The 25,738-nt window shown below is 35.2% G+C and overlaps 3 long non-coding RNA genes and 2 pseudogenes across 3 annotated transcripts; 3 read left to right on the forward strand and 2 right to left on the reverse strand.

Annotated features, from left to right (window-relative positions):
• Window positions 1-500: 500 nt before the first annotated feature.
• Window positions 501-2,217, reverse strand: LOC139786987 (uncharacterized). Its single transcript, XR_011722495.1, has 2 exons — window positions 916-2,217; window positions 501-728 (listed from the first exon to the last, which is right to left on the reverse strand). It is a non-coding gene; the product is annotated as an uncharacterized lncRNA (long non-coding RNA).
• A 4,426-nt stretch (window positions 2,218-6,643) lies between these two features.
• LOC139786988 (uncharacterized) lies at window positions 6,644-7,827 on the forward strand. Its single transcript, XR_011722496.1, has 2 exons — window positions 6,644-7,013; window positions 7,075-7,827. It is a non-coding gene; the product is annotated as an uncharacterized lncRNA (long non-coding RNA).
• A 2,030-nt stretch (window positions 7,828-9,857) lies between these two features.
• On the reverse strand, window positions 9,858-11,528 carry LOC139786989 (uncharacterized). The gene is made up of 3 exons (XR_011722497.1): window positions 10,821-11,528; window positions 10,329-10,660; window positions 9,858-10,211 (listed from the first exon to the last, which is right to left on the reverse strand). It is a non-coding gene; the product is annotated as an uncharacterized lncRNA (long non-coding RNA).
• Window positions 11,529-19,858: 8,330 nt separating this feature from the next.
• LOC139786990 (uncharacterized) lies at window positions 19,859-23,852 on the forward strand (annotated as a pseudogene).
• A 697-nt stretch (window positions 23,853-24,549) lies between these two features.
• Window positions 24,550-25,640, forward strand: LOC139786991 (adenosine 3'-phospho 5'-phosphosulfate transporter 1-like; annotated as a pseudogene).
• Window positions 25,641-25,738: the final 98 nt, after the last annotated feature.

Below are 25,738 nucleotides of genomic sequence, written 5' to 3' on the forward strand. Positions count from 1 at the left end.
CATATTTAAACAACTAGTTCAAACTTGAAACACGATTTATTATTTGCAAGAATGCAAAATTGAAATAAACAATGTTCACAATGTGCATAGTTCGTCGATTACGATGGAATAATGCAGTACTGTTGTCAGAAAGAAATAACAAAGAATAATATACATCATTTAGGTGCAAGCAACGAAGTGAATTTTGTAGTGTTTGATGTAATAGAAATTAATATACAGCAGAAAAAAACTGTTCAAACAAAACTTTTAAACCGTTCAAACAAAACTTTTAAACTATTTCAAACAAAACTTTAAACTTTTAAGATAAAAAAATACACGATATTTATCAACAGTTCCAAGATTATTTGAGAATATTTTAATCAAAGAAAGAATATGTAAAAATTTTATATTGCAAGAATATGATAGTATAAAACTAAAGCATTTCCCTTGTATTTTAAATTGTTTTAAATTGTTTCTATTTCAAACTAATATTACAATTTTGCCTTAATCAGATTCAAACGGCAAGTAGAATGAAACATTTTATTACATAATATTACATATTCTTTATACTCTTATAACTCTTCTTTAAGACTATAAGAGTATAACTCTTTATACTCTTATAACTCTTCTTTATAACTCTTGTTTTCACGAAACATTTCGAATATTTTTTATTCTCATCACTATTCTCGCAGTTTTCAGAATTATCATCGTTGTCATCTGAATGAGCCTCGTTATTGTTGCCGGTGTGTCTGTTAATGTTAAATATATCTCTATAATTATCGTTATTTTCGAAATCAAAGTGTTCAGAGTACTCAAAATGATCAGAATTATTAGAAAATTCAGAATGGTGAGGAAGTTCAGAATGATGAAAAAGTTAAGAATAATGAGAAAGTTCAGATTCTTTTTGATTATGAAGAAAATCTGGTATTACGGAACTTTGGCTTTTAACGGAAGCATGTGCTTGCTGAATATGCGACTGATCGAATTCAATTAAAGAATCTGTTGAATTGAGTTCTTCTACAACTTCAACATTCACTTTCTGCCTTTTAACTTTCTTAGAAAGCTTATGAAACGGTGTTTTTTGGCATGTTCTAAAATAAACTGCAAATAAATTTAAATGTTATGTTTACATAAAATACATAGATTTCAAAATATATACTATCTTTACTTTTTAAAAACATTTATTTTTTCAAATTTTCTACTGCACAATCACTATAACAAATGGAATGTTAATGGAAAAAAATATAACTAAATTAATTAAACTAACAGTACAAAATAACTTATAGGATGGAAGGCTGGCTGATTTTCTCGAGTTATAAAAGGTCATCAATTTAAATTTAAAAACAAAATCTCGTTTAATTAAACAAATTTTAAATACAATTAACGTTTTACGTTTCGACTTTATATACTTAGTCTTCTTCAGAAACCTGATACATAAGAGATAATACATAAAAAATAATTAAAAAATAAAAAGAAATAAAATTGCTACAGATAAAAAGGATAGAGAACAAAGCCGCATACTTTGGACTGACTTGCCAGAAATGTAGCTAAGATCTACACTATGACATAGTATAGACCTTAGCCACTAATGTAATACTAATGTAATGTATATACGAGTTGTCAAAAATAGAATGAAATAAGTCAAGTAATAAAATTGTTACTATTATCTATACTGTTGTTATTATTATCAAACGATATTATTTATTATTTGACAGTGTAAATTGTAATGCATATATTAAAATTACATTAGGGCTAGAATATAAACCAGACCCACAAGAATGAGAGCAATTCCAAGATCTCAAGACGAGAATTAACCAGATCTTACAGGGCGGAATTAAGGAGTCTGGATTACTGATTGAAATCAAAGTAAGAAAAGAAAAGAAAAAAAAGAAAAGAAAAGAGAGGGGGGCCTCTGCTTTTGTCCACGAGATCAATTCTAGGGCTAGAATATAAACCAGAGCCACAAGAATGAGAGCAATTCCAGATCTTAAGACGAGAATTAACCTTGCAGAGCCCCTTGTACTACCACGATCAATGTCGATCTTCCAATATGGCGTCCCAAATGAGAATATCGGAAGGGCCCTGCTCGCTGGACCGGACTCCTCGCCTCAATCCTCCCTCAAGCTCTCCTTTTCCTGGCGGTAAGCTCTCCTTGGGAAGTCGAATCTCGCTCGGTTGGTCTCCAGAATACGTGCCGCTTAGCTCAATCAGTTACGAAAACGTACTCGTCTCGTCCGAAGAAACGCAGCAAGAGCGGCCATGACACTGAACAAGAGCGAGGAAGGAGGTGGGGGCGCATTGAAAGTGGCGACTCATGTGTCGCGCCATCTGAATGAAACGCCCTAAACATCGTTTGGTATTTGGCGTCAATTTTGTTCTTAAGTTTTGTTACCAAAATTTGCTCAATATTTGGCATCAATTTGGCGTTAGGTTTAGTCAACAAACTTTAACAGCAATTTGGTGCCAATTTGTTATCAGGTAGTTGCTAAGCTTTGCTCGGTATTTGGCGTCAATTTGTTCTCAAGCTTTGTCACCAAAATTAGCTCAATATTTGGCATTAATTTGGTGTTAGGTTTTGTCAACTAATTTTAGCGGCAATTTGATGCCAATTGTTATCAGGTACTACTAAGCTTTGCTCGATATTTGGTATCAATTTGGCGTCAATTGTGTACGCATGTTTTGATACGTATTTGCTAGCAGTTTGTCGACAACATTTGATAAAACAAATTTTGATGCAAATTTGTACCATTTCTGAAACCAAAATTTGTAGCAAGTATTTGGCATTATTTGTTCGAACAGATTTGGCTATCTGGGATTGTTAAAATTTCAATTTCAACATAGTATAAAAAATTAAGATCGCCAACAGTTAAAATGTTGGCTCCAAAATCAAAAAAATAATAAATAATAAATAAATAAATATGAGCTCCATATTTGGCGGGAACATTTTAAAATATATCATTCTAAGGGTCTGGGGTCCGCTGGACCCCGGGTGGCATTTAAGGGTTAATATTAGTCGGGATTTTATGCAGACTGACCCGTCAACCTGGTCAGAAAACGACACTTTTAAAAAAGGTTTTCAAATTGTATCCAAATTAAAAGTTATTAACGATACAGCGGAAAGAGGCGTTAAGTTAATGGAGGATTACAGTAAATTAATTACTAGAAACGAAGATCAAAAACAGTATTTATTACGAGTTGTAAAAGATTATCGCCGCCGCTTCCCTGATTCGACAAAGAAAACCTTATTATTGCAATAAATATTATTAGGTAACGTTAGCCACAAAAAATTGATTGTTTTTAATAAAGACATGAAATCTTTTAATTTTTGTTCTTCTTTTAGCTCTAAACATACTATTATAACTTTTATAGCCCATACATAATTTTTTCCAGCTGATCAAGCAATAAATGCAATAACTATTTATTTTTATTTTGTAGTTATTAACAATTTACCTAATTGTTTAAATGAGACGTATAAGGTCTTAAACGATGCAGAAAAGCAAGACACACATGTTAAAAAAAGAAAAGTGCTTTAGGCCGATTTTTGTGGAAAATACGCTTTAAGGTAGTTCGATGATGAAACAACTTTTGCCAAAAGTGATAGGTTTTATTTTTTATATCGAAAGAAGGAACTCTCCTGAATCGATTAAGCCTAGAAAAAAGATAATTTACCGTCCCGTTCTCAAGATATTAAATTTCAAAATTAAGTGGTTTTAATGATTTTAACATTGGTCTAATAGGAAAAGAGGTATAGTTTCCTATGAATAACACGAGTTTGCGAAAAATCTTTTGCCAAAAATGTCCGAACAATATATATCGATGGAAAGAGGACACTGTGAGAAAGCCTATAATTGAAGGTGAACACCATCCACCGTACAGTTTTTTTTAAATTAATAATTAAAGTTGAAAACTAGTCAAGCGACGCGTTAACACACACTTATTTTAATCTATTTCAGGCAAAATATTATTCTACAACGTAAAAATTACTTACTAATGGTCTTTTTACGTCGTTACGAAGCTTTGCGATGCGTTATTCTATTTTTTTATCATCATATAAATAAAAAAATTATAAACATTGTTTTGACTTCGGCCATTCATCATCGAACTACCTTAAAAACCAATGTTGATGGAATAAACAGTTTAATACAAGAGAACTCAAATGTTTAAAAATCCGGGGGCACGGGTTCCCGTTATCCGATCGAGCTGAGCTTTGGCAGGGATTATTTTTCTGCGAATTGGAAACATTCTGGGGGGTGCCGCAGAATAAATTTAAAAGTCGAAAAATAAGGACCACCCTAATATATATATATACACATATACATAAAAAGTATATGTTTTACGCTGTTATATATTATTTATCATATAGGAGAGACCGGGGCTATGTGTCCACACTTTACACTTTTTTCGAGTTTACTAAAAAACTAATAAAGATATTTGACTAAAATATTAATGGTATAACCTTTCAACCTTGCTATTAAAAAAAAAACATAATTAGAATCATTGATAGTTTAACATTTTAAAGAGGCGAATTTTTTAAGTGAACAAGTCAAGCGTAGACAGATAGCCCTATATGCGGGGCTATCTGTCCACATAATAAAAAACACATTATTTATACTATATTAATTTTTATGTATTTCCTCCGGGGATCGGGAATGCCTTCTTTGCTCGCCAGGGAATTGTCGAAAGTCATCTGTGGCACAGCCGAAAGGAAAGAGTTGACAAAAAAATAAGTTGGCTGACGAAAAGCTCTCACATACGTAAGAAATCGATGATAGGTGATATTAATTATTTTTGTTCTGACGAGGCAAACTTGGTGGATTCTGACATTCCGAGGAAAAAAATTTCTTTTAACAACCCGGGGCCGAATGTTTGTCATGTTATTCTTTAGGCTAATAATTTCAAACAAGAATCTTCTTTAGATTCTCCTCAGCATGGTTGGTTTCGCAATCTAAGCACATACACAATCCCGGATGAAATTGTCTACCTGTTACAATTGGGTGAACGGTTCGGGGTTCCGATTAATGAATTTGAAATGCCTAAACTGATTACTGAGTCTATTGCACATAGAGGGTAACATTAACAAATGCCAAGAATCCATTCGAGGGGCGGTCAGAAACGAATCGGTATCTTTACTTAATAAAATCTCTAACAAAAAACTTATGGTTACTAAGAACGACAAATTGATTTTGGGATGGATTAATTCCACTAAAAAGTTTATTAAGGAACATCCAGAAATTCTATTTACAAGAGCTGATAAAGGCAGTGTCACGGTGGCTTTGGACAAGGTCGAATACGTAAGGAACATGGAGTTATCACTCTCGGATACTTCCTTCTACGAAGTAATTAAAAAAGATCCGGTAAAAAAACTTTCGAGTGAGTTACGCTCTCTAATAACAAGATGGAAGAATAAGGGATATATTGATCACTCCATGTACAAAAAACTTAATTGTACGGACGGCATCCTACCAAGAGCTTATGGATTGCCTAAAATACACAAGCCTGGCAATCCTCTCAGAATAATCGTGTCATCTATTAACAGCCCTTTGTATATGCTTGCCTGCTGTTTACATGAAATTTTGTCTAAAGGTGTTTCGGAATCTCCTAGCCATATTAAAAATAGCTACCATTTGATTAACAAATTAAATGGTAAGCCGTTCGACTCTAATTGTACATTAATATCATTGGATGTCGTTTCACTGTTTACCAATGTTCCAACAGACTTGGTGGTAGACAGTGTTACTAAAAGGTGGAGTGAGATTTCGAAACTCACAGACATTCCGTTTGATGAATTCATAATTGCAATCCGACTGATTCTTAACTCGACATATTTTTCGTTTAACAACAAATTCTACAAACAAATTTTTGGCAGTCCAATGGGCTCTCCCCTATCACCGATAGCGGCGGACATGGTCATGTGTGACCTAGAGCAGGTTGCAATCTCACAACTCAATTATGTTCCACAATTTTATTTTCGATATGTTGATGACATTGCAATGAATGCCCCATGTAATGAGATCGAGAATACATTGGAGATCTTTAATTCCTTGCATGAACGGTTGCAATTTACGTGTGAAATCGGACGGGAGGGCAGACTTAATTTTTTGGATGTCACCATTGTAATAGAGGATGAGAGGATTATTTTCGACCATTTCCACAAACCTACTTACTCTGGCAGATATTTAAATTTCAATTCGAACCATCCCCTTTGTCACAAAAGAGGCGTAATATACGGTCTCACAGATAAGATCATCTCTCTGTCCCACCCACAGTTTCATAAGAAAAATTTAGAAGATACGATTAACATATTACTTAATAATGGATATCCGCTTGGCTTCATTTTTTCTACGATCAGAAGAAGGATTAAATTCCTTGATCACAATACACAACCTAACAGTCAATCTGTTAAGACTTCTAATTTTACTATTCCGTATATAAAATCTATTTCGGATGGCTTTACAACGTTAGCCAAAAAAATTAATTTCCGCCCGGCTTTCACGATTCCGTTCAAGTTGAACAAGTTTATCACGACGGGTAAGGATATATTAGAAAAATCGGCACACTGTGGAATAGTGTATAAGATAAGTTGTGTTGATTGTGAGGCCACTTATGTAGGGCAATCGAAAAGACAGCTTAAAACCAGGATTAAAGAGCATAAATCCGACATTATGAAGAGAAGCGGATCTCCTTCAGTCATTACCGAACATCGCCTCAAAACGGATCACAGATTAGATTGGGAAGGAGTAAAAATCTTAGATAATGAACCTATATATAATAAACGTCTTATCTCTGAAATGCTGCATATTAAAAGACAGAGTGAGGGTCTTAATAAACATAGTGACACGGAATTATTGCCAGAGGCGTATCTCCCGATCCTTAACGCTCTCCCGCCGTGCTGATTCCCACCAAGGTTTCGTTCCCCTACCATATACGCAGTCCCCTCCACACGTTCCTCTCGATAATGCTCTGACTCTCGCATTTGACATCTGACCGAACACAGCCGAACATGGGTCTCTCGAGGAGCGTTTCTACGGTTGAAGGTACTTAAGAATTGAGTGTATACGTTGAATTCAACTACAAATTAGATATTTCACTTCTAAGGATAAGGATTTTCAACCTCAGTCCCTCCTTACCAATGCAATGTGTGGACAAATTAGAGACGGATTTTTTCTCGATCGACTCAGGGAAGGCTCGTATTAATAACCAGACACGATGTTACGTCGACGAGCCGTTATCGGACGTGAGACGACAATTGTAATGACAATGTAAGCGAATGGCGTTTGAATTATTGTAAGGGGATATATAATCTGATTTTGTAAGCGAATGGCGTTTTTATTACTGTAAGGGGGTAGGTTTTAAATTTTAACGACTATTTATTACACTGAAGAAGGCCACAGTTATGGCCGAAACGTTTGTGTCATTTTTCGAAATATATATACACGATAGCATAAACATCCTGCTGGTTCGCAAGCCCTTTGTTTGATTATTGTTAATTTTTATACTTATTTATAATATTATTTATTATTAATATATAATACTGAAAAAACTGCCTACTCGTTGGAGTCAGAGAAGTAGCAGGCACTTTGTGTAGATTTTTTGACAAGTTTCCTGCATAGAGCTGACTTTTCTTTATATACGGTGGCATCAAACTGATTTTGAGTCCGTTGCAAAATCAATGTGATGAGTTTCTTTTGTCCCCTTAATTCTTTAATCTTTTTTTTTATTTGGAGCCTTTACTTTATCTTCGGCAGCGTTTGAAATAGAAAATACTCAATACTTTAAGACAAACTCATATATTCAACTTGACGTGTATTTTTATAATAAAAATTTGGTGACAATTCTTGAATCGCAGAATCAAGTAGTTGCTCATAGGTCACTTTTTTACAGTAGCGAGTGAGAGCCTGAACATTTATTCCAAAGTCTAACGCTGTTGAAAAGATTCTCGCTCAATTTTTATTCTTTTAATCGCTCTAAATATAATTTTATTGGATATGTCTACCTTATCCGTCTTAAGGAAAGTCTTTCTTTTGTAGTTACGCACCATTATCTATTTATAAAAGAACAATTCGTCATTGAAGTGTGGACACATTGCCCCATCAAAAATAGGACAGATAGCCCCGACCACGTTTTTCAGTTTTTAACATGTTGCCAATTTTAGATAATGCGGAATTAAGATTTGACGTTTCTCACACCTGATAACTATTATATATATTAATTGATAATTTTATGAATTGCTTACTTTAATTTGAGTTAAACTACTGTCGCACAGCAAATTTTTCGAACGTCGAAAAATGTTAATAATTCTTTTCGCTTTTTAGGCCAGTCATATTAGACATCGAAACGTCCAATTAATCTTCCCAGGTTGCAACCACCATGAATCGCTTTGATTTGAGGTGTTATAGTGGGATTTATTTTGCTTCGCAAAATTAACGCGGAATAAAAAGTTATTAACAATATTATCAACAAAAAACGCGATTTTTTAAATTTTTTCTCAAATATCTCGAAAACTAAGCAAAATAGGGTAACTAACTATACGTACCTTTTTTGTATAGAGCGTAAAATTATCTACAATAATGATCTGAACAACATTGATCGTCAAGTCAGTCGTTTAGCTTGCACGCGCCGTCAAAGTCCGAGACTCGGATCCTAAAAACCTTCAATTTCATCGTTTTCTTGATGTTGCGCCGGTGATTTTTTTCCGTCATTTAAAATGGAATTAAAAATCATCAAAAAATCACACATCATCTGAGAACTACAAAGAAACTTTTCATGGTGCAACCAATTTTTTAGAACCTTTTTCTTTAGTTTGTAGCTCTATGTAAGCAAAAAATTTTGATTTTTTTGGATTAGTCTTAGTTTTTCGCTATTTTCAGGCCTTAGAATTTATTTGAGACAAATTTTATCATATGCATCTTGTCGTGGACAAAATTTGCAACAAAAAAGGACCCTTGTATTTTTTTCGTACGACGAACGTTGATTTTTTTATTGACGCGCAAAGTTAAGCGTTATCTGACTGCGCAATATTGGATAACTTTGTGCGTCAATAAAAAATCAGCGTTCATCGTACGAAAAAAAAACAAGGGTCCTTTTTTGTTGCAAATTTCGTCCACAACAAGATGCATACGATAAAATTCGTCTCAAATAAATTCTAAGGCCTGAAAACAGCGAAAAACTAAAACTATTCAAAAAAAATCAAATTTTTTTGCTTACATAGCTACAAACTAAAGAAAAAGGGTCTAAAAAATTGGTTGCACCATGAAAAGTATTCTTTGTAGTTATCAGATGATGTGTGATTTTTTGGTGATTTTTAATTCCATTTTAAATGACGGAAAAAAATCACCGGCGCAACATCAAGAAAACGATGAAATTGAGGGTTTTTGGGATCCGAGTCTCGGACTTTGACGGCACGTGCAAGCTAAACGACTTACTTGACGATCAATGTTGTTCAGATCATTATTGTAGATAATTTTACGCTCTATACAAAAAAGGTACGTATAGTTATATAGTTACCCTATTTTGCTTAGTTTTCGAGATATTTGAGAAAAAATTAAAAAAATCGCGTTTTTTGTTGATAATATTGTTAATAACTTTTTATTCCGTGATAATTTTGCGAAGCAAAATAAATCCCACTTATAGCACCTCAAATTAAAGCGATTCATGGTGGTTGCAACCTGGGAAGATTAATTGGACAATTCGATGTGTAATATGACTGACCTATTTCATTTAACGTATATAGCGTCTGCAAAAGGCATCGCAAGAAAACAAACAACATTTAAATATCTTACGTAGGGAATTTTTCAATTACTTTGTTACAATGGTAGAGACATCTGTCTCTTAAAACTTGAGATAGCTGTGCTGTGGACATGCACATAGCCCCCCTAGACAGATAGCCTCGGTCTCCCCTATATAGAATATTTAAGAAATATTAAAAAATGTACAGAAGTAAATACGGAACGCATATCTTTATTTTATTTTAAAAATTTATTGAAGCAAAAACATTTTAGTAAACAGTTTATACGAATTATTTATTTAAATTGTTTGTTATTATCTAATAATTTTGATAGTAATGAACTTGTCAATGACAAAAAATCTTCTATAGAGAGGCCATCGTCTAATCTGTCCCACGTGTTCACAAGAGCATTATAATCCATTTTTTATAATTCAACTATATCTTAATCTTGCTGCCTTTAAAGTCGTCAGATCTCGACGAGTTGTCGCCTGCAATTCTCCTAATTTTTCTGTAAATAAGAAATTAAAGCAAATGGTATATATAATAATATTTTACGTAATAATTATGAATATATATACATATATATAGTTACTCCTCACAATTTATATTAATGTACAAAACTTACTTATAAACATCCATGGGTCATGGTTATCTGTAAATTTATGATTTAATGTCCTGTGGTATCGTTCTATTAAATTATTTGTTCGTTTAAGCTTCCGATACATTGAAAATCGGGTTAGTACTACTCGTTTTATCCAAAAACGGTCGTAATAGCGAAAATAACGTTGGGATCGACGTCTCATATAGCGACATGTCTAATTTAATATTATGAAAAGCTGTCACAATATCTTTTTCAGGTAATAACGCCAAAGCCATTAGCTTTGTAAGTATTTCCTCTGATTGCTTCGAATTTGCTTTCTTTTTTCCTATGAACTTTTTAATATTTTTACATAACGCCTATAAAATATTATAAAGATTTAAATAAATAATTAAAAATATTTAATATATGACTTGTTATTGTATGCATAGGTAATATTTTTAATATATACGTTAAAATATTATGCATACAATAATAAAGATTGAGAGAGAGAGAAAGAGAGAGAGAGAGAATTTATACCTGTGAATAATGAAAATAACATCCTTTTACTTCAGCGGATATGATAAGACCGTTAAAAAAGCTTTTTGAAGAGCAAATTCAAAATCGGTCATTACTGTTCGTGGACGCAATGACGGTGCTAATTTATTGAATATATATTCTAATATTGGTTTATAATCTGTATATTTCCTTCGTTCCATGATAACCCACGCAAAAGGTATTCCCTAGAATAGAAAAATATGTAAAAAGAAATAATAATTTCTATGTTTAGAATCATTGTTACAACTTTTTAAATAGATATTATATTAATAAATTTTAAATAACTTACATGATTAAATTTTCAAGCCATTAATGTAAAAAATTGTCGTGTTTTATTAACAGTTGTATTTTTATTTTTATTTTCTAATAAAATAGAAGCAGTTTTAAACGTAGCGTCAGTAAATATTTCTTTAGTAGTGCCCGTTTTGCATAAAGTCCAAATAAATAAAGCTCGATCAAATATTACCAAATGCGTTTTGCTACGATCTTCGGATTTTACAGTTTTAATACTTAGAAAATATTTTTTGTTATACTTCATTAAGTGTTTCCATTCTTTACTTTTTAACGTTTGCGAAATCTCGCAATGATACAGGACATACAAGTCTTACATGTTTTCTGCATCGTCCCGATAAAAACAGTCACGTCACATCCACGTCGAATCCATGTAATTTACGTGGACTACGTGGATGCAGATTTATCCACAAACTATCCACATGGATGCAACGTTCTTTTCTCATCACTACATCGAAGTCTATTATCTCCGAAATATCAATGTAGATTCTCTGTGGATATATCTATTAAGAAATATGTACAGGGAATTTTTATTGACATTTCGAGGATAAAAGACTTCGATGTAGTGATGAAAAAAAAACGTTGCATCCATGTGGATAGTTTGTGGATAAATCTGCATCCACGTAATTTCTATTAAAGATTATAATTAATCAAAGTGATATAAAGATTATAATTAATGAAAGTATTATTATACTGCGTTTATGCGCTAACTGGATGAGGTCCCGATCATTATTTATTAGGGATGCCATGAGAAAGGTTTCCTTATTTTTGTCTAGTGAGGCCCTTGTAAGGATTTGATAAGAATGTTTTAACTTTATAAATATACTTTTTTCATAAATATATTTACGAACACGAAATTTCATAATGAGCCGGCACTGGTTTCTGACATTCACCCGAGATTAAGAAATATTATATCATATATCCAATTCAAATTTTATTACTCTTTTTAAACTGAATTTGTTTCTTAAGATGATTTTTGAAAAATTATACAGGGTGTCACTGAATGTTTGGTACTTTTCTCATATTTAGATAGAGCGAGCCAAACTGAGTCGAAAAGTCATGTACCATTTTGCAATTTTCGCGATAGTTGATGAGTTATTAATGATTAAAAATCGCCGTATTGGCCCGGCCCACCGCCTAATCCAAGCGCGCGGCGAGATGCGGCCGCCCCGCGGTCGGCGCGCGGGCAGTTGTTTACTACAAGCGGCGATGATTACGCACGAGCGGCGCGTAACGCCGGGCCCCCGTCCTGAGCGATGATAGTTTCTCGCCTTTTTTAAATAGAAATAAAATTTTCTAACATAGAAAAATTTTTTATGCGTACGTATGTACATACGTGTGTACATGCATACACAGGGAAATATCAATTGTACTGCTTAAAAAAGCGATTACTCAATTTACTTTTTTTCTTTTAGTAAGTAACGGTTGTCTTTAAGAAAGAATATTTTCTTGATAATAGTCTTAAAATGTACAAATTTTAGAAAAAGTCTTTATCATGTACTCGAAAGAAGGATTTATACTCCTTCAAAGAACATAATAAAATTTTATGAAAGAAAAGTCAAAATAATAAATAAAGTAATATGAGGACCCTCGAGATTAAAATAGGAGAAGTCAAGGCTATGAGGGTCAGAGGCAGATCACAGTGCGTAATATCAGAAATAACTGATTTATTCGTCGTTTTGATACATTACATCGATCCGTACGTTTCGGCTCAGTTTTGAGCCATCTTCAGCGGCAGTTACAGAAATTAAGTTACACGTTCTCCGTACCGTATGGTGAGTTTACCGATTCAAAGTATCAGAAACATAGACCAATTGATCCATATCTGTAAATTTGTTCAATTAATGTTGAGATATTAAAAAGATTCCTTAGGAAACTCACCATTCGGTCTGAAAAACGTGGAATACAGAGCCATGTACATAATGAATACTCTCTGCGAGAAGACTTGACGATCTTGTCGACACGACACACAATGATATGAAAGGTCTTGCAAGAAGAGGCATGTCGTATAAGGTCAACACACCGGCGAGGATTATAACAAAGCACGATTTGACACTGTCACAATATTGCATGTATACCAATAGTAAAACCCCGATTTACCAACGACCAAAATTCATGAGCATGGATTACAATTTGCTCAAAACCGTGACATATGCATGATGCAAAAAATCCGTGTCATTTTGAGACGGTGTCAAATCGTGCTTTGTTATAATCCTCGCTCGCTCGCACAGTGGGCAAAAAGACAGAAAAAGTGGCCAAAAGTCGACTAAACACATCAGACTAAACACATTTTTTATTTTAATGTAGACAACTTGAAGTACTTATTTTTAAAGTTTCATACCAATTAAATAGATGCCATTGATTTAACAACGATTTGAATTCAATAATTTGCATGAAAAACTAACTCTTCATTCATTGAATTAATTAATTATTTTTGATGTATTAAACCGAATTTTAAAGATTTCTTCGCTCTATTGCACTACTTGCACATTGAATATTCATGAAAAAAATGCCCGTACTTCAGGGAAAAGAAGAAATAAAATTCCGAAACATGAAAATTGTATATTATCGGATTTTTAAACTTTTTGCATTTTTCCGAATCGCGGCAACTTGCGGCAACTCATCCGATCAGGAAAATCAAAGTGTCATTGGATTCTTCAAAATGTGCGCTTGAAGAAAAATCTGCCCATTTTTGCCCGAATTCATATTCTTCGAAGAAATTCGTCACTGAATGGATCGCAAGGCATCTATCAGCACGGCGCGGCGCGGCGCGGCGCGGTGGGCCAGGAGACCAGGAAAAGTGGCCAAAATTTAAAATTTTGTCGGATTTTTATAAAACTTAATATGTGGGGGTTTTTGAGGTTGTTAATAATAAATATGATGTCAAAATCTATAAATGCAACATGGCGACTGAAACTTATAAAAATTTGTTGTTTTGCATAAAGTAATTTCAACCAAATAATATATTATTTGGTTACAATGAATCCCGCGAGCAGTACGCAGCACCGCGCCGCCGCGCCGCGCCGCTAGATGGAGGCGACGGGTTGCTCTTTCTCGTATTTAAAAAACCACATGAGGAGTTATACAAAGCGCAGCGTTATGAAACTTTTCACCGATAGATATTTTGATAAAGTGTATTGCGTTCGCTGAAGGTACATATGCCTACGACTCGCCTCGCTCGGGATCATCGTCCGTCGACGTTCGAACACCTTCGAAGTTAAATACATCAAATATATTATCTCTAACTTTGAACATACTTTTTCTCCAGAAGTTGCATATAATTTTGTAACTCTTGATATCCCTTGAGATCCTTGATAACCATTGATCGGTATACTTGTATTCGCATATTAGTATCATTTAAGTATTTGAATGAGTTATAAATAATTAGAAACCATGAATTACAAATTTACTAAACGAGAAATTGTTCAACAATTGTCAGATGGCAAAAAAGACACAGTTGTGGCTGTGAATTACATTCTTGAAAAATTGAATATAAATATAGGTGACGTCGAGGTTGAATCGCTAAATAAATTGAAAAAATTTTTAAGCGCTCTGAAAAGTAAACGGAATAAGAAATGGGAATTAGCGAAAAGGAGTAAGGATAGATTTGAGTCCTTAAATGGGTGCTGGCTAGATTCAGAGTTTAAGTTGCCAGAGTTGGATTTGAATACCGCCAAAGTTAAAAAATGTTCGAATTTGACTGCATGTCCAGATCTGGGTCGACCATCTCTCCCATTTAGTCTAAAATCTGAAAGATCTCAGAGACGAGAGGCTGCCTTTATCAGCGCTCAACATCAAAATGATCCGGATAAGATATTGAGGGCTTGTCGTCACGCAGCGAGGGTTTCGGGCGAAATTGACTTAACTGCAGTTCTGAAGAATATCTCGGAAGGCCCAGAACAAGCAGCTAAAGTCCGGAAACTTATCGGAGAGGCGAAGAATCAGATTATAAAAATGAGCCCACAGGAAGGTTTGGCATACTTGATTGATCATAATCTGTCGAAGGAATACTATATAAGTATGCGTAAAATGCTGATATCAAGAAACGCTAACGTTTTTCCCTCGTACAATAAAGTCGCAGCTACCAAAACAATATGCAGACCTCCAGCAGAATCTGTATCAATCAGTGATACTTGTGCTGAGGTTTCTTTGCAAGCATTGCTCAACCACACTGCTTAAAGAATCTTAAACATGCAAGCGGATGTTGTACTTCATTATGCAAGAACTACGAATTCAGCGGAAGTTGAAGCTGCGCTGATCTGCTCCTGGGGCTTTGACGGGAGTTCTGGACACTCTGCCTATAAACAAAGGTTCGATAAACAAAATGTTGACGTGAGCGATGAAAATTTATTCGCCACTACCCTTATTCCCCTGCGGCTGTCAACCGCGAATAACTCTGTGTTATGGAATAACAGAGCTTCACAATCACCCCGGTTTTGTCGTCCGATTAAACTGCAATATATAAAAGAATCGGCCGAAGTCATCATATCACAGAAGCGCCTCATTGACGAACAAATATACCACTTGCAAAGTGTAGAAATATTGCTGGATGAGTGTACTGTTCGCGTGCATTTCTCGCTGCTTATGACACTTATAGATGGTAAGGTTTTGAGTACTATAACAGGGACCAAATCTATGCAGTCTTGCCCTATTTGTCAATCTACGCCTTTACAGTTCAACGACCTCTCAAACGCATTCACACCTAAGCCGCTGTCACTTGAATACGGCATCAGCCCATTACATGCATGGATTAGGCTTTTGGAATGTGCTCTTCATATTTCTTATCGACTCGATATTAAAGTGTGGCAAGTAAGAAGCGAGGCTCACAAAATCGCATTTGCAAATCGTAAAAAACTAATCCAAGTATGTCTTTGGGAAAAGATGGGGCTAAGAGTGGACAAGCCTAAGCCAGGTGGTTCTGGAACTACTAATGACGGCAATACGGCGCGCAGAGCTTTTAAAGATCCTAATCTGCTTGCGCAGTGCCTTGGGCTTGACGTGGAATTTCTAACAAACTTGAAAACGATTCTGGTAGCAATGTCATGTCAACTTCCCATCAACTCATCACGCTTTGATGCATTTTGCCGTTCTACTGCTGAGATGTACGTCCGACACTACTCCTGGTATCGCATGCCATCTGCGTTACACAAAATTCTAATACATGGTGCTGCGATAATAAGAAATAGCATATTGCCGGTTGGAATGCTCGGAGAGGAGGCTTCAGAGGCTCGAAATAAAGACTATAAAAAGTATAGGCTAGAGCACAGCCGAAAGCAAAGTCGCACTACGAACCTGGAAGATCTGTTTTACAGAGCAATGGATTCATCAGATCCTCAGATATCCTCTATAAATTTGGATTCCCGACTAAACAGTACACGCAATAGCACAACTAAACGACAGCCACTCCCTCCAGAAATACAATATCTTCTTTCCATGCCCGAAATAGAGATCTCTAGTATAAATGAATCGGGCATCAGCTCAGACAGCGACGATGAAAATGAAGACGACATAACTGGGTTTTCAGAAACAATGGACTGTCTCGACGAACTAGAGCTTTCGGACGAAGAAGCAGAGTCAGTCGTGTAATGTCCCTCGATTATTAATTTTTATTAGAACCCACTTCAATTTCTTTATTCCGATGCACGATGTGATGATGGATTGCCTGCTATTATTGAGTAGTTAATAAAACACTCCGAATACAGTGAGAGGCGAGGGGACTCACATTAAAAAAGCACCCCGATTTGTGAGAGGCGAGGGGACTCACATTAAAAAAGCACCCCGATTTGTGAGAGGCAAGGGGACTCACATTAAAATAGCACCCCGATTTGTGAGAGGCGAGGGGACTCACATTAAAAAAGCACCCCGATTTGTGAGAGGCGAGGGGACTCACATAAAAAAAGCACCCCGATTTGTGAGAGGCGAGGGGACTCACATTAAAAAAGCACCCCGATTTGTGAGAGGCGAGGGGACTCACATTAAAAAAGCACCTTGAAAAAAGGTCTAAAATCCACTACAAACCTCCGCGTGGCAGACACTGGATATTACAATCTTTTAAACTAATTGCAGGCGTTGTATTCGGCATGAGCGACCTCAAGATTCCCTGATAATTAATTTTTATGCAAAACGACCAATTTTTATAAGTTTCAGTCGCCATGTTGGATCCGCCATTTTGATTTTTGAATTTTTGACACCACATTCGCTATCAGCGACGTCAAAAACCCCCATATATCCAATTTCATTGAAATTGACCAATTTTTATGAATTTCAGTTGCCATATTGGATCCGCCATTTTGAATTTTTAGATTTTGACATCATATTCGTTATTAGCGACTTCAAAAACCCTCATATATCAAGTTTTATAAAAATCCGACAAAATCTTGAATTATGGCCACTTTTTCTGTCTTTTTGCCCACTGTGCAGAGCATATCCCCTCCAGCTGGGTAGTTCGGACACGAACCACCAAATACCGACAATATCGAAAAGTGGATGTATACATAGCACGGACATGAACCAAATTCATCGACAGTATCGAAAAGTGGATGTGATTCGTAGTTCCAATTCCTGAAAGTGGATGTGTGGCGCTACTGTACGGCCTAGCAAAATCTTGTTGACATGGTTAATAATTGTTTAAAATTGTTTATAAAAGTAAGTTGCAAAAATAGGCAATCTTGTAGTAAATGTTTTTCCATCAAATAACTCTAATGATTATTCCTCATAAGTGACTATATCGTTTTTATTAATACCTTTTAATTTTCACATTGTTATTAATTTTTGTTGTTAATTAATTTGTTTTAAGAGATACAAAAATATTTTATATATGAAAGTGGTTGACTTTTCAGGGTGATTTTAATGGTTTAATTAATTGAGATAGGTGATGATATGATTTCAATTGTTATAACAATTGTTCTTGAAAAATATTAATAAAGTAATTGTTATTTTAATGTGGTAAGTTTCTATGAGTATAAGAGAATGTGTTTCTATAATTGTTTTGTCTTCAACTAATTGTTTTCATTTTTATTTTAATTTTTGTTGCAAGTCCGTATTGGCTATCCTCGTCTTACTCATTGTGAACTCGTATTAAACTATCCTCGTCTTTTGTACAGAAGTCGTATGCTAATTTAATGTCGTAGCCCGACCAGCTTTTGGGAATAAGAACACGTTTAATAATCAATACGTGATCAAAGTAGAAAAGAAAGATATTAATATAAAATCAGACAATTAAATTATTAAATTATTAAAAAAGAACGTGACGAAAAGAAGCGAGTCACAGTTCTGTTCCCAGAATGCTGAGACAGCGGCGGAGTCGCGCGGAACAGATACAAAGCAGCGTACGTGCTCCGGTCAGGATCATCGCACTCCTTCCGCCTTAATAAAATGAATATATATATCAATAGCGACACGATCAGACAGATCGTTTCTGAGAGTAACCGCGCATCCTACTTAACGCGTGTTGACTTAAGTTACTATTTAAACCTCTTGTAATAAAGTGAGAGTAAATACATCCGGTTAGGGTTACGCACCCCCCCCCCCCTCGAAAGGGGGGGTGATACCCTATGCTGTACCGCTTGACAAGAGGAGTTGAGTGGTGGTACTCTCCCTTGTTAACTCTCACCCGTTGGACCTCCAAGGGGGAAAACGTAAAATAGTCTAAAAATAGATATTTGCACATTTAATCACCTTTTAACCCCCTACGGATTATGTGGCACCTAACCTTGAAGCCGCCCGCAGTGCGCAGGCCATCGGACGACTTCACGGAGCCACCGCCATTGCCGGTCCCAGCCGTCATCTTCTCAAAGGTGCCAAGGATAGGGCCGCAGCAGCCATGGGTCGTCCTTCGGCGAGATGACAAAACTACAATCGTGCGCATGGAGCGTACATACAGGGTGTTCTAAAAAAGGGGAGCCAAAATTTAGGGAGATATTCCTCACACCTAAAGAATGAAAAAATGTTATATGAACATGGGTGCGGAAACGCTTTATTCAGGAGTTGTGTTGAACATACTGTTGACTTACACAATTACTTACACAAGAAACAATTTAAGATTAACAACTAAAAACAAATGTAAATAAACCTACTGATTAAACGATTGTCGTCCACAATGATTAATCTTAAATTGTTTCTTGTGTAAGTAATTGTGTAAGTCAACAGTATGTTCAACACAACTCCTGAATAAAGCGTTTCCGCACCCATGTTCATATAACATTTTTTCATCCTTTAGGTGTGAGGAATATCTCCCTAAATTTTGGCCCCCCTTTTTTTAGAACACCCTGTATATTAACATGCGCATCTTGGCGCCGCCAGGACGCAAGATGGTGGACGGCGCACAGAAGTGCGACATGAACAATAAAGCGGGGAGCACACACTTTTCCATAACGCATAACGCATAATGCATAAAGAAATAAGCCAATCAGAATCCTTTATTTTCATCCCCACTCCTCGTTCCAAGGATCTTGCATTGTGCATAAAGCACAATGCATAAAGGGTCGAAAAATACGTAAGAATGAATTTTTATGGCTGTGCAGGCTGTGGGTTGTGCGAAGAGAAGTGCCGCGTACTACGTACGAGAACCTGCTAAACCGTTTCTAACCTTTCTAACCTCCTCGGAACATATCTGTGAATGTATGTTTAAATGTTCTTTATTAATATTAGATAAAAATTACTTGACTATCATAAAATTATTTCTTTTTCTGATATTAAATCATATATCTGTATTTAATATTGATAGGAAAATGGACCATGATTCATATTATTATGATTCACAATATCAAGATGAGAACGATGATTTCGATATGTCGAGGAGAGTACAAATTAAATGAGTGGTGATGCTTTACTGATCTCTTTAGTGCGTGACCATCCTTATTTATACAATAAGGAACTGACTGATTTAAAGATAGCATTAAAAACAGAATGCTTGGGTAGAAATAGCGAATATCATGACCATGACAGGTAGATATGCCTTTTTCAGTTATCCACTCAATTATTATTTTAACTCATTTTTAGATTTTTAAAGAAAAATCACTAATCAATAAAATTGTACTAATTGAAATGAGTTATTGTTTAATATTATGTTATATAACTTGAAAATTTGATTAATTTTATATCAGTTGTTTTCCAGCAATAGATAGGCAACATAAAGTAATACATTATTTAATACAGTGCTTTCCTACAACACAACACAACACGACACAAGTTTACTTAGCTTTTCAGCTGTGTATATTTGTGTCATGTTGTATCATTGTTAGAAAGCACTGTGTCAAACATTGTGTGTCTCATCTATGTCGCCTGTGTCTCTTGCTGGAAGCAACCTTAATGAAATTTGATTAAACATTTGTGACGATACGCGTATTCGTCACTAGCGCTACGGCCCTGACGGCCATCTAACACGTGCCCAGCGTCACGGCACACGTGTTCCTGTGCCCGGGCGGTGGGGCAGCCCCCCACCGCTCTCACTCAGGGTATAAATAGGGGACTCGAGCCGACTCGAGTCACCAGTCCTGTCCAGCTCCTGCTCCCGACACGACCACTCTCCGAGACCGCTTAACCAGGTTGGGTGCCCCCAACCTCGTCCTCCGTGCAGAGAACGGGTGCCCCCGTTCTCACCTGGGTGCTCCCAGAGTACGGGCCTCCCAGCCGGGTGCCCCCGGTTGGTTTACCTGCCCTCTCCTGCCGTTGGGTCGGGCGCCCCCGACCCTTTCCGCCGTACGGAAGACGGGTGCCCCCGTCTTCAAGCCGGGTGCCCCCGGTGTACGGGCCGCTCGCTCGGGTGCCCCCGAGTGAGCTCCTGACCACCTGACCGTCCGCATAAGGCAACCGTGCCTCCGCGAATCCGTCCGCGTAGTTATAAGTCTAGCGATAAGTACTTGTCCGCGAATTTAAGGCAACCGCGCCTCCGTCTCTTGTCCGCGAATTTAAGGCAACCGCGCCTCCGTCTCTTGACCGCGGATTCACCCCACACACATACACAGCGGCTCAGCAGAGCAACACACACCCACGCACATACACTCACACCCTCCATCAATTTGTATTACCAAATAGAGAATAAGGAATAAAGTTTTTGTGAAACTAACCAGTGTCTCCACGTTTTCTCATCCTGGCCCGGCGAGCTAATTCCGAGCGGGGAAAACGCGATTGTTACATTGATGAAATAAGATTTCTTACAAACAAATAGTTAAACTAATAAATGACTTTGTGATTGGTTATTTCATTGGTTATTTTTGAATAATTAAAATTTATAAAATAAGTTTCCTTTATAAATTATGTAGGGGAGACCGGGGCCTAACCGTCGCCGGGGTTGAACCGTCAAATCAAATATCTCGGAACCTGTATATTGTGCGAACTCGCTATTAACATTGTAAACGCTGCTTATGGTACCCATGTGACCAACGGAGTTTCGATAGGTTACCTGCCGTGTTATGATTTTTACGAGGGCAAACGTGTTTTCGGAAGGTGAAAGTTACATTTTCTGCGCGTGGAAATTTTGTAATATCTGCAATAATATTTGCTCTCCAAATCTCGAGGTACGTGATTATAAAGAGTAATGCATGCTGAACACGAATCCAGTGTAGTTTTTTCATTATCGTTGATGTCTAATATTTCGTGAGCGATCAAACCTGAAACTTGTGTTTGGGGTTAATCCGTCAGTAAGCAGTCCGGGTGCATTTCCAAGGCATTTCCGGGCATTTCCAGGCTCACTGCATATGGAATATGGATGAGACGGGAATTACAACCGTTCAGACACCGAATAGAGTCATCGGACGTCGAGGAGTGAAACAAGTCGGGCGAGTGACTTCTGCGGAAAGAGGAACCCTCGTAACTATTTTTTAATAATGTTTCGCATAAAAATTTTAAATAAATTTTTATATTTTTCTTTTAAAAAACAATTATTAAGATGTATCCTATCATTTTTCAGGATTAAATGTACGTATATGTATTGAAAATGCAGTGTGACGGTTAAACCCCGGCATTTTTGAGATTTCAATTTTTCCACCGTTGTCGTTTTTGCTCTATACCGGTTAAACAAAGCGACGTAGATAAAAATTTCCTATATAAATTTTGTAGCTAAAGGTTCACTCTTTACAGTGGTATACCACATTTAACTAAAATTATTTATTTTCTTGTTAAAAATCGGCACCGAAAAAAAACTGACGGTTAATGTAATTTTTATTGCTAGTGGAAGAGTGTCAATCTAGATGGATGCGACTGAGAGAGCGTTATTCACGTGAAAAAAGAAACAACTACTGGAAGTGGAGCATCAAAAAGAAAAACATTTGAATTTTTCGACAATATGCAATTTCTAGAACGATTTGTTAAAAGGAGAAGGTACGATTAATATGTGTAATTATGTATAATATAGAATGTAATACAGAAATTAGGATAATAAAGCGTATTTCTGTTTTGAGAAAAATAAAAGTATGTTATATAAAGTATATGATTGCTAGAACAGAAACAAATAACACAAATAATTGATATTTTAAAATATATTTTATTAATATAATACATTACAGAATATTCGAAAGTATGTTTTTATACTTTTCTTACATTATTTTTTTCTCTTCCAGAACGATGACCAACATACAAAACAAAAGCGTTCCTCCGACGGCAGAATCTTCTAATCTTCTAAAGTAAGAAATTGATAGAACTAAAACAAATAATGCAAATAATTGATATTTTAAGATATATTTGATTAATATAGTACATTACAGAATATTCGAAAGTATATTTTTATACCTTTCTTACATTATTTTTTTCTTTTCCAGAACGATGACCAACATACACAACATACAAAACAAAAGCGTTCCTCCGGTGGCAGGATCTTCCAATCTTTTAAAGTAAGAAATTGATAGAACTAAAACAAATAATGTAAATAATAATTGATATTTTAAGATATATTTGATAAATATAGTACATTACAGAATATTCGAAAGTATATTTTTATACATTTCTTACATTATTTTTTTCTCTTCCAGAACGATGACCAACATACACAACATGCAAAATAAAAGCGTACTTCCAGTGGCAGAATCTTCCAGTCTTGAAAAGTATGTAACATATGTTAATTAATTTTCATATACAGTAGGAATCTTATATTTGTAAATCAATAAAACCCTTGCTATTTTGTTTCAGAAACTTTGGATCACATGACGAAGAGAAAGAGAATTATTCTTCTTCCGTAAACTTTGAACAATCTTTAATAAAGAGTAATATAGATTTAACGAGTACCGCACAGCATGTAAGGTTAGTATTTCCATCACAAGCGACTATTTTTTGTAAGATTTTTTATTTTTGGAGAATTTATTTTATGTAAAAGTTGACATATTTTTTAAATATGTATATACATGCAAAGGAACACATAGAATTATAACATGTTGAAAAATCTTTGTTTTTAATAGAGATTCCTTAGCTCCGGCTTTGCACTCAAATGCATCTGATAGCTCTTCTACAGTAAGTGTCTCTAGTCATATGCAGAACAAAGGTTTAATTGAACAACGGATAAAGTCAAAAGGAAAATCCCAGCCGGATGCTCTAGAAAGTGCAATTGGTAAAGTTACTTCTTTACTAGAGAACAGATGTGTTCCAGTTTCTTCATCGTCGTCATCTCTAAAACCAGAAATAGAAGAAGATATGGCTTTTTGTCAACTAATACTGTCATTATTTGTTAAAATGTCCGAATATACAAAGGCAGACAAAAAGAAAGCAATGTTGCGTATTTTATTTGATATGTAACTATTATATCTTATATGATATTTTACGTTTATTTCTTTTATATAACATTTTTTTGCAACATGTGATAATTTAATGATATATGTTTGTTTCTTTTATATAACATGCACTTATTAGTGATGTTAATTTTTTGCAACATGATAATTAGTGGTACGACATGTTATGTTTATTTTTTTATGCAATATGTAATAACGAGTGACACAAAATGTTATATTTATTTTTTTATGCGATGTAATAAATCATTTTATTATAAAACGAGCATACGTTTAAATAATTATATGATTTTAACTTTTAATGGCATTTTACCATGGATAATCGCAATGTTGTCTTCTTCTCACGTAATCGTACTGCCATGGCACTTCACCAGGTGGTGTCAGGAAGTAATCAGCTAGTTTATCTCGTTGTTTATATGCAATTGTAGTTGCATGATGCTTTGAAGTAGGAGGTAAAAATAAAAATATTTAATTATAACAAAATAAATAAATTTTTCTTGTAAAAAAACTTAGCGCTGCTTTTTTACTCCTGTCGCATTCTTCCCTATATTATGTTTATTGTTTTTTATTCAATCAAAAATGTAGTACTAATGTTTAAATTTTAATGTTTAAATTTCAAAGTCTAGCAGCGCCAAGTTTTTTTACAAGAAAAATTTATTTATTTTGTTATAATTAAATATTTTTATTTTGTACTGTTACTTCTTTAATTCTTCAAAACATCTACATACAATTGGGTTATTCAATTGTGTTTGAATTTATTGGGATATGCCATTGTGCTGTGTTGCCGGGTTGCCTTATATATAAATATGTACGATATACAAAGTACACACAGAGAAGCGGTAAGTATCAATTTAGAAAGATTTAATATAATATCTTATAATATATACCGTGGTAATTAAAAAGAATATTTATGCAGGGAAAGGCTGTATTCCCAGACTGGTGCATTCGTGCTTCGTCGGACACTGCGAGGCAGGCCTTTTGGACTCACCAGTTTATGCTTCTAATGCTTCCACTCATGTCCAGCGCACTTTTACTCAAGACGCCCTGCTCTTGCTGTATTGTTTCTTTGGGCTACAATTTAATTATCTAACATAGGGCTACTTGCAGGAAAAGATAATGACACAGGTATTAGTCAAATTTCATCGATAGGAGAGAAATATCTATAAAAAAGAACAATATTTGTTTTTTTATATTATTAGAAGTGGATATTATTTTGGATTATTAGTGTGACTACTTTGTGATATTTTGTTGTTATTCATGTAACGTAATTTCCTAATTAAACCAAGATTTATTTATATAGGAGTACGAAGATGCTTCTGGCAATAAAGCGCGGTTTCAAGATTCGCAATTCCTGGTGTTTGTGAATCGCATTCTTGCTTTCCTGATATCGAGATTATATTTACTTATTCAACGTCAGCCGCAACATAAGACGCCATTGTACAAGTATGCGTTTTGCTCCTTGTCAAATATTATGAGCAGTTGGTGTCAATACGAAGCTTTGAAGTATGTCAGTTTTCCATCACAGGTAAAAAAATTACGATTGTATATACCTTCTGACGATTCATTGATTTCTCTAGTCATAACTTCTTATGTGCCAAGATATGAGTATTTGTATGAATGTTTTGTTATATGCGTTTAATCATTTTTTTAGGTTGTAGCTAAAGCTTCTAAAATTATCCCAGTTATGTTAATGGGAAAAATCATTTCGCATACAACGTATGAATATTACGAGTATGTTACTGCGATTCTCATTTTTATCGGAATGACGCTCTTTATGTTGGACAGCTCTGATCATTAAAACGGTATATATTTTGTTAAATCTATAATACATTTTAGTTGCAGTCAACTTACGATAGATCTATCAATACTTTCAAATGGGGCTACAACACTCCGGTG

Source organism: Temnothorax nylanderi, unplaced genomic scaffold, assembly GCF_030848795.1.
Source record: "Temnothorax nylanderi isolate EJ_2023f unplaced genomic scaffold, tnyl_v1.0 TNYL_tig1227_pilon, whole genome shotgun sequence".
Classification (NCBI taxonomy): Eukaryota; Metazoa; Arthropoda; class Insecta; order Hymenoptera; family Formicidae; genus Temnothorax; species Temnothorax nylanderi.